Raw genomic sequence first — 11,036 nt, 5'->3', positions numbered from 1 at the left:
TGAAAAGTCAAGTAGGGCCACTTCAATGAACGTACACACGTATATGTCTGTCCACTCATGATTCAGATTTGCAAGTAATAACTCACAACTTCGACCCTCTTGAAACCCATATTGACAATGAGGGATTATATTTAATACATCCAAATATGCAATACTCTCTCGAACACTTTACTAACTACTGAGGTTAAAGACACCGGCCGATAATTGCATACATCACCTTAGGGATTTCCACGACCTTCAAAGACCAGGACAATATTAGCAGTTTTCCAACCCGTAGGAACTACACCCCGGAACAAAATATGATTAAATATCTTGCAGAGGCCAGGTGCTATTGCATCACTGCCTTGTTTTATTACTTTCGGAACAATGTTGTCCGGCCCCATGGCAGAATTTTCATCCAATGAATCAATAGTAGCTTTGACCTAGAATTGAACTCTTTTGAGAAAGCATTAGCAACCTCCACAGGGGTTGAGATAACTTTGTCATCAACTATGAAAGCGAGAGATGATGATGCCCCCTTCATCGAGACCAGAGAGCGTAATGATGTATAACGAGTAAGTTCTTTTACATATGATTTAAAAGATTTCCGAGACAATGCTTTAACCCGATTACTTATAATTCTTAAATTTAACGCTTGTAAATGTAACATAAAGCTGAAATTTTTTAGTACATAAATTGCGCAAATCTGATGTAACCCACTTATTATTCTTAGATTAAACTTAGCTCTCGGGATTGCATCATTCATGGCAGCTCTTTCAATATCGACTCATCCATTCCAAATTACATACTCATGAAATAAATTTCGAAGGAAGGTACGATAGAGATTTGTTAAATGACCCCAGTCAGCCTTACCATATCTGTAGGCTAGTCTGGCCCACACTTTTGAAAACTACGATTATAGTTAAAATTCATGCGAACCGGAAGGTGATCGCACTTGGGCAGACTATCCACAATGTCAACATTGTTTACTAAAAGGGGATTAGAGACCCAAACATGATCTAGTGTGTGCCCAGTTCCAGATTTGGTAAAGTAAGTTGGTGAATCAACAAATTGGGTGAACCCATAACATTCGAGACTATCAAAAATATCGGAGACACTGACGAAAGGTACTTGGTAAAGGTAAAAAATAAGGATTAAAGTCTCCAAGAAAAACAACTGACAAGATTAAAGCATTTTTAATACATGTTAACATGTCCGTTTCATAAGTCTTATTTTAATTAGATGGTCTATAGCACGTACCAAACAGTACAGCACACGACTTTGTCATCACTTGTATACACAGTATCTCGCAGTTTTCTGATTCCAAATTCTTACGACAAACTGGTCAGAGAGAGGGTAAGGAAGCAAAAAGTATTCCACCGCCATGGCAATAGCTATCTCGTCGCAAGTCCACATACTCGTTCAGAATCAGTTCCCCATCATGGATATTATTGTCCGGCCAGGTTTCACTTACCAATATAATAGGATGAGGCAATGTGCACAACGAAACATTTATATCAATATTTTTAGAAATAAGACTGCGTGCATTAAATGATAGGACGGTTAACGTATTCCTTGTACGAGTCAACAGTGGATACATTATTTAATGAATTTACAGTATTATTATAGGCCGACTGATCAAAATAAGAGTCGGAGAATGGTGGTAATCTACAATCCGTGCAAGACCAAGTTGATTCATTTGATTCGTGAAATTTCAACTCTTGATGAGCTAGGCCACTGCATTTCTTTCAAACAAATATCACAAATATCGCAGTAAATACTTTTATGATTGCGACCAATGTTTTGCTACAGCCACCGCAAAATATCTTGGCAGGAGGTGAAATTGGATGTGTAGGCAATAAAGCCGAAGAAGCAAGTACATCGGCTTCCTTAACCATTGGTTATCAATGGTTAAGGTATAATACTCATATTATATTTGGAAATAAGCCTACAAATTAATGAATACCATAGAGTTTCGAATAACATAGTGATGGAACAATTTTAATTTCACTTAACTTACTAAATTCAGCCCGAATCAATAATGAATCATTGTCACACTTTAGATAAGTTGTGTATTGTACAGTCACTTTTGAATTATTAAAAGTTTTAAAATTAAATTCTGTGTTTGCTTCTGCTAGGCCTTATACCGATTACACTTTAATTTTAGTCAATTATGACAGACAACCTATATACTGTAGGTAAACCCCCTTGCACAGGGTCAGATCATAGTCAGAGCTTGTTGCAACCCTATAAGAACCTGTGCATCTTTTAGAATTCACTTGTTCTATCGTCGACGATTCACTTGTTTTATCATCGACGATTCACTTGTTTTATCATCGACGATTATTTTTGTTTAATCATCGACGATTTACTTTTTACATCATCGGCAGTTCACTGGTTATCATCGAATTGTTTAACTTGAAAGGCGTTCCATTTAAAACTACATATGTTAGGAATGATGGATAACCTCAATCAAACAATAACCAGCTTATTAGCTAGGTCATTACGACCCTTTCCAAAGCCTTCATGAAATCTACGGCAGAGAGATTAAGGTGCTACCGTTGCTATCGAAAAAACTTTCTCTCAAACACAGTTCCTTATGAGCCTAAGATGCAAATTTCTATTCACTCTGTTTATTCTTATTTTCACACTGTTTGTTAATGGCTAATGTTGTTGGGGAGTTTAATATTTTTTTGCAATAAATATTTGCATATTTATTTAAAAAGTGTTGATTGAATTTTTTTTTTCTTTTGTTATATTTACATAGCCCTGTTTCGCTATATCCATGTACTGTATATAATCGATCCGCTCGTTGTTGTATTAAAGAGGTTTAACATTGGAAAGCCCATCAATCGAGCTTGTACGCCGTCCAGACATGTTTCCCAGTATATAGTGTACTTGTATATGTAAGTCAAAACGGCCTTGTGAAAAACACAAATATGTGATTTTATCCAATTTAAAATAAAGTTATTATTATTATTATCCTTTTTTACACCACTACACTGAATTGAATACTGAAATAATGTCCAACATAAAAGAAAGAAATGTATTCGAAAACTGGCAAACATTTAAAATCACAAAACACTGTACCAATATTGAAAACTATAATTATTATAAACAATGACAAATTTAAATATGTTAATATGTTTAAGACGAATCAAATTTATATACAAAATACATAAAAAGGGAGGTCTGCAATTCATTAAGCAGCGATACATTATAAAATAATAATAATTATTATTATTTGACTCCTGGAGGTATAAAATAACTATTGAAATAGGGCCTAATTATTTCATACCTCCACTAGTGATAGTACAAAAACAAATGCTAACCTACAACTTTCTTCTGGCCCGAGAATTATTTAGGTGGATGGAATTGGCTACAAATGTATAAATTGAGTACTGATTTTTCTTTTTCTTTTTTTTCGTAAATTTCTTTTTTTCTTTGAACCAATACATTTACAGCGCCTGCGAACATTTTAAATGGATATTGTTTGCGCTTATTAAATATTTATCTAATAATTGTTATACCCGCAAGGAGATATATGTTTTCAGTCGTGTAAGTTTGTCTGCGTTTGTGTGTGTGTGTGTGTGTGTGACGTTTTGGTGTTTTCGTGATTTTTCTTTTACGACATCTCAAAAAGCAGACATAATTGAAAATAACACAGAGTGTTAGGTATAACCCAATGAAGAAATCAACTAATCAACTGATATAAATACAATTTTGGTGGAAGTTTAACCAAGTTACAAGGAAGATTTTATTAAGTGTTGGTGACGATTCAAATAAGGGTGTGAACTTGAGGGTCATTTACATTTTAAGGTCGTGCGTGTTTCTTGTGTTCAAAATATCTCAAAAACAGCTGCACAGATCTAAATGGCAGTTACAGGGATTGTTAGGTATGATGAGGTGATTACATTTTGTAAATAAAGTAGTGATTTAAAGGCAAACATTCTACACCAGATATTTAAAAAAAACGGGTCAACTGACCTATATTAAACTTGCGGAAAAATTTAACCAAGTTACAAGGAAACATTATTATGTGTTGGGGAAGATCCGAGTGTAAATTTGAGGGTCATTTAAATTTTTGAGGTCCCAGACCTAAATAACTCTTAAAAATCAATGGGTATAATTAGAACTTTGTATAACAGTTTGTCAAGATCTAGTAAAGAAATGATTATATTTTTGTGACAGTCTGTGGAGTCAAAGCAGTCTTGAAGTGTTTCAATTACATCCTCATGTTATTAATCTTAACGTTTAAATGATAAGAGGAATGTAAATGGTAATCGTTGAGCTAGGAAAACAGCTTCTTATAATAAATATTAAATTCTATCTGAATAATTTGTTTTTCATTTGTGGAACTTTGTATAACAGTTTGTCAAGATCTAGTAAAGAAATGATTATATTTTTGTGACAGTCTGTGGAGTCAAAGCAGTCTTGAAGTGTTTCAATTACATCCTCATGTTATTAATCTTAACGTTTAAATGATAAGAGGAATGTAAATGGTAATCGTTGAGCTAGGAAAACAGCTTCTTATAATAAATATTAAATTCTATTTGAATAATTTGTTTTTCATTTGTGGCATAGAAGGGGTCGCTGAGCGCTTAAAACACAAATCAACAGTGTACCATAATATATTCCACTAAGCCGCACTATGTTGATGTGCTTTGTTTTTTGCTTTTGTGATATCTATTTATTTTCTTCAGGCTCATTTTTTTTCTTTTTTCCCTTCTTTGGCTTGGTAACTACATCATCCATAACTTTTGCAACAGGTTTGTTTGATTTCAATCGCTTTTTAAAATCATTTACCATCAAGCAGGCTGTCTGTTCATCTCCTCCGCCACCTTAAGAAGAAAAGGTTAAATATTAACACTGTTACAGATAAAACTAAATAATTATAAAAGAATAAAAGAATGTTACAATCTGCCATTGTAACGCCCAATTCACTATCATATGCCACCACAAAAGAAATATTTTTAAGGTTTCTTGGGCTATATATTTATGTTATTCTTTTAAGTAATTGTACTATTTTACTTTTTTGTTTCAGAGGATTTTTTATGAATAAAAAAAAATAATAAAAAATGAACATGGCGGAATTGCGATTATTATGTCATCTTAATCTATGTATCTCACCAAAGGGTATCGTAAGAAATACGTTTTTTGAGTATGCCTGTATAACAGATATTTTGAAACGTATTCACATCATTGGTATTTACCGTCCTGGACCAACTAAAAAGAACGGTTACAAAATCTCATTTTTATAAGAATTTAATTACTTTTTATGTAAAGTTTTGATTTTATCTGGTAAACCGGAAATTATTCAGATATAAACGTTCACATTGATATATGGTAAATTTCCCCAAAACTTTGGGTCGATATGCGAGAGCATTTTTCAACAATATATTGTATACGTGGCTATTTCAATCCACACACTCGGACGCATTCTTGATCACATGATTTGCCGTTCTGATGATCACATTTTACCTGAATCGATCCAATGCAGTGTACGTCATACTAGGAGGTGTCACTGGTTCTTAATGATCAAATTTGATTGAATTCGGTTCAATCGTTTGCCATTAGTAACATTTTGAACCTTTGACCTATGAACTTTGACATATGGGGTGAAGAGTATTTTTTCATGTTTAGAAGGTCCTAAGGACCATTCCTGGTAAATTTGAGCTCAATTAGTCTATTTTGAAAATTTAACCCCGGTGACCCCTATGTGACCTCTGATTCCAGACTGGGGTGTAGGAGGTGTCGCCGGTTCTTAATGACGAAATTTGATTGAATTTGGTTCAATGGTTTGCCATTAGTAGCATTTTATAATGTTACTAGAGAGAACAAAAGAATAACCCTTTAATGACCTTTGACCGTAAATCGCTGAACACCACAAGACCCTACATTATGCCAATACATAGGTGCGCAGGACAAGACTGTGCTATGATATTTGTGAAAGAAAAAGTCTTTTATTCTTTTTTTTGAAAGTTTTTTACCCTAATGGCCCCTATGTGAACTTTGACCCCAAGCAGTGAGCACCCCATGTATGAAAGGTGTCGCCGATTATACTGACCAGGTTTAGTTGAAATCGGCACAACCGTTTGGCACTAGTAGCGTTTTAAAATGTTGCCAGAAAAAAGATAAAGAATTACCCCTTAATGACATTTGACCTCTTATCCCTGAACACCCTATAGACTCTGCCTTATGCCAATGTATATGTGCAAAGTACAAGACTGTGCTACGTTATTTGTGAGACGAGTAGTCTTTTATAGGATTTTTGGTTTTTTGACCATAATGCCCCTTATGTGACCTTTGACCCCAAGTTGTGGATAACACATAAATGGGAGGTGGCACCGGTCCTACTGACCAAGTTTTAATTAAATCGGTCCAGTAGTTTGCCACTAGTAGCCTTTTAAAATGTTGCCAGAAAGAAAGAAACTGCTAAGAAACAGAACCCAGTCAGCTGCTGCTGACTGGGTAAAGAAAGAAACTGCTAAGAAACAGAACCCAGTCAGCTGCTGCTGACTGGGTAAAGAAGGAAGAAACTGGTAAGAAACAGAACCCAGTCAGCTGCTGCTGACTGGGTAAAGAAAGAAAGAAGAAACTGCTAGGAAACAGAACCCAGTCAGCATGCTGCTGACTGGGTAACAAGACAAAAGAAAAAAAAAAACACATGAAACATGGGATAAGATTGAATCAGTTACATGAAGTATACTCATGAAATGTACTAATTGGTTAAATTTTGTGAAAGGGTTTGCTGTGTTAAACATTAATTTTTTTTTATTGTTAAAATAACATACGATACAAATCTTGGGCTGATGGTATTTAGTACAAAACAATACAAAAAATTCTTACTTGAGACGGCACAGTGTATGATATCAGTCAAGTCATCCTTAGACAAGTTGCCTACCAGTGCCAACTGAGCCAAGAAATCTTTTTCTCTTTCCTAAGGAATTTACAGAAGACGTGGATTAAAATATCACATAAAGATGTGTACATGATAAATAATGGAAAATAACCGTTATTATTGTTGCCGTTGCCGCTGTAGCTGCTGCTGCTGTTGATGTTTTAACTTAATAAGTACTGAGAATATTATAATACTAATTTTAATAATAATAATAATAATTTATTGGCTTTCTCTTTCAAAGCAGAGGAACACTCTCACGCAGGAGAGGTTCGACCATACAACAGAACAAAAGTTACAAGTAAAGATAAATTCATAAAAAAGAGACAATAGTAATGATCTGTCTCTTATACACATCTAGATGTGTATAAGAGACAGAAGTAAAGATAAATTCATAAAAAAAGAGACAATAGTAATGAAAAATCCAAATCCAATTAAAATAATATAATATTCTAAAGTTTAAAATCTTAACTAAAAGGGGAAAAAAAATAAAAATAAAAAAAAAATAAAAAATAAAAATATGTAATAATAAAATAAAGTAAATAAAAATAGATAAATAAATAAAAACAAGCACATAATATAATAAATGCAATGTGAAACTGATGTAAAAGCATACATATCAAAAATACAACAGAAGTATAGTCAATCTATTCATAAAATCATTAAAGAGAAAAAAAGGGGGAAAAAAACACTTATAAGCTATTAACGTTATTAACAGGGTCATTTAAAACATGTGTTCGTTTTTCGTTTTTTTTTTTAATAACAATTAAGTAATAATAATCATATAATATTATTGATTGGGACTGCAACAGAATAATCTCATATCACATTTTTTGAGACGAGATGATGGTATTGATAATGTAGATGTACTGGTCATCTTCAGCGACTAAGAACACGTTTCAGCTTCACAGTTTGAAAATATAAACTTTAAAATAAAAAAAATAAATAATAACTGTCTAATTGGTATATTTCATTATATACATTTTCACCACAAACAACTTTGGTTCTGAATTACTGTTTTTTGTTAACAATCACAAATTACTTTTCGTTATAATTCAATCACATATTGTATTCACTTTATTAATTTATCTGTTTCATTCTCAAAATATATTGTTTTCATTAAACGCACTACTGGCCACTAACATTTGATCCATTTTATTATCTACTTTATGTCGCCCTATTTTTAAATATGCTCGTCCAATTTAGAATAAAAAAAGGTAACATGGATAGAGTTGAGAGAGGATTGACCATGATAATTTCATGTAAGATGACTACATAGAATCCCCATCAAACTTCAACTTCCAGGTAAGTCTCGCTTAATGGGAGGATTCTATTACGTCATCATACACTCAGGGATCCCATGAGATTTTAAAGCAACGTCGTGGAAGAAGTAAAAAACTAAACACAATAATACAATTCTCTGCATACACGCGTATACTTTATTCCTTCAATAAACTGAGCTTACAACTTTAACACATTCTCAGCAAATGGATCATCCGAGTAAATTACATGTTTATCATAAAACTTCGCAAAAGTGCACTCTGAAGACCACCCTGCCTTCATTAAAATATTCTCAATTGGAACACCATTTAGCTTAGCTTTGGAAGAAGTAGCCGCCCTAATACTGTGAGACTTAAACAAAGAAAGATCAATGCCAGCCTGTGCCATAACTGACCGGAGCCACCTACTTATTGTGGACTTCGTTACAGGCTTAAATGGACTAATGAAACTAATAAACAATTGAGAAGTACTACCTCGAATACTCTGTGTCCAAGAAATGTATGCATCTAACGCTTTGTAAACACACAACTTGTCATCAACCAAATAAAGTTTCAAAACAACTGGAGGGTTTGAATAGCCAGGACGGCTTTGCTTAAGTAACCCCGAGGAAACAAACACATAAGAATAATTCATCTTCCTCATATTATCTAGGTTCAAAAGATGAAGAGACTGACAGCGAGCAGCCAGTACCAAAGATAAAAGTATAGCACATTTCATTGTCAAATCTTTTAAACTTAGCTCCTCTAACGGAGAATACGAGCGCAAAAATTGTAAAACAGGCGCTACATCCCACACACACGTATATCTTGGTTCTGTAGGTCTTAAGTTAAACACACCCTTTAAAAATCTAACTACCAGTGGGTGAGAACCAATTGACGTGTGTTGGTTTGATGTAGGCCAGACTGGTGCTATAATTATTCCTGTCGCTTTGTCCATAGCACCTTTCTGTAAACATCTTCCTAACAAGCTGAAAGGAGGAAATGCATAAAAATAATGAGGATGCCAATCTATTGTAAAAGCATCAACAAACATAGCTTGTGGGTCTGGCCGCCATGACACAAATTGCTTAACTTGAGTGTTAAGCCAGGAGGCAAAAAGATCAATTGTAGGACAGCCAAAAATAGTTACAACACGCGAAAAATATTTGTATTCAATTGCCATTCTGTTCGATCATTAAATACCCTTGATTCATGATCTGCCTCCACATTCTGAGCCCCTGGCAAATGAGTTGCTGTAAGCCATATATCTCTGTCCCTGCACCAAATCCATATCTTATGAGCCACGTTATTGCAATCAATGGACCGGACACCACCCATATTATTTATGAAAGCTACAGCAGTAGTATTGTCTGAAAATATTTTCACATGTTTCCCAGAAACAATCTTATCAAATGATCTTAATGAATGATATATTGCAAGCAATTCCAGAACATTATGATATATACACTCTTCTGCTGACCATCTTCCGCCACTCCTAATACCCTCGCAACTTACACCCCAACCTAGAGTCGAGGGATCACATGAAATAGCAATATGAGGGTTACATCTATGAATGTGCCGCTTTTCATGAGGCAAGTTTTGGATCCACCAATTCAAATCTTGTTTCATCTCAGTGGAAATTACCATATCCATTTCAAAGTTACCATGTGCTTCAATCTTTGCCATTTCCAAAGATCTATAAAATAAAGGCCCATATTCGACCCCAGGGAAACTGGACACCATCAACCCAATAACTCTCGCAACTAAGCGTATAGGCCCTGACCTGGAACAACAAAGTACAGAGCATTCTGATATTAGCCGTTCAACCTTCTCATTAGACAAGATCACAGTCATTTATTGAATCAATATCAAACCCAAGGAATGTGAGGGAATGAGAGGGTGTCAAGACTGACTTGACCCTGTGATGAATAAAGCCCAGTTTATCAACAAGAGCAATTGTATCATTGATATTCTTCTGGCATGACTCATAATCACCACCCACCAAAAAGGAATCATCAATATAAGCCATAACATTATGACCTAAGCTACGAAGCATATACCGGTTTTTATTTATTTATTTCATTTCATCAAACCAACAGCGAATCATCGCCACTAACAGGCTGGTAAAATATATAAAATTTAAATACAGTATATCAAATATATAGACGAAAGAGTACAAAAATCTCACCTATTCAAATGATTAATAATAATAGAACGAAATATAGACAAACTATTGTGAAAAATGTCAATATTAGAGGTTAAAATAAGAGAATTTTATTGAAGAGAAAGTCTAGAAATAAAACTACGTTTACAGACATCAACTCTACAAAAGGGGACATTAAAGGTAGGACAGGAACGACGACTTCTAGAATTAACATGCAAACCAAACAGATGTACAAGATCACAACTAAAGTACGAGTTAACACATTTATAGAGAAAAACCATATCGTGAAATAAAAATCTATTCCTAAGACACATTAATTTACAAGGACGATTAAAACATTTTTCAAAAAACCTAATAAACTTAAGATGCATCCTATCGATGCGAATTAACTGAGATTCGGATGCTGAACCAAAAATAACACAGCAATATTCAAAATGAGAAGTAACTAAATAACAAAGGCAATAATGGCACCAGGGCTATTTATTTCTCTACAATGTCTCCAAATAAACCCAAGCATTCTGTTTCCCTTACTAATAAGATGATCAATATGTTTACAAAATGTAAGCTTACAGTCGATGAAGACACCCAGATCGCGATGAACAGAAACTTTTTCTAAAACAATATCCCCAATTTTATAAGGAAAATATAAAGGTTTTAATTTAAGAGAAACAGACATTGATTTACATTTGGAGACATTGAGAGAAAGACCCCAGTGCCGACTCCATGCAACAACAGC

At 34.1% G+C, this 11,036-nt stretch overlaps 1 long non-coding RNA gene across 1 annotated transcript in view; it reads right to left on the bottom strand.

Moving 5' to 3' along the window:
• Positions 1–3,506: 3,506 nt before the first annotated feature.
• The window catches only part of LOC117102147, a 9,890-nt gene continuing 2,360 nt past the window's right edge, over positions 3,507–11,036 (bottom strand). Inside the window, exons 2-3 of the long non-coding RNA XR_004444365.1 lie at positions 6,829–6,919; positions 3,507–4,820 (exon numbers count right to left, since the gene is read on the bottom strand). This is a non-coding gene — a long non-coding RNA (uncharacterized LOC117102147). The remainder of the gene's footprint in view (positions 4,821–6,828; positions 6,920–11,036) is intronic.

This window comes from Anneissia japonica, unplaced genomic scaffold, assembly GCF_011630105.1.
Source record: "Anneissia japonica isolate Jap-2015-1 unplaced genomic scaffold, ASM1163010v1 scaffold287617_len321496_cov130, whole genome shotgun sequence".
Lineage (NCBI taxonomy): Eukaryota > Metazoa > Echinodermata > Crinoidea > Comatulida > Comatulidae > Anneissia > Anneissia japonica.
The sequence above is the reverse complement of the archived record's forward strand: the minus strand, read 5'-3'. Positions and strand labels throughout refer to the sequence as shown.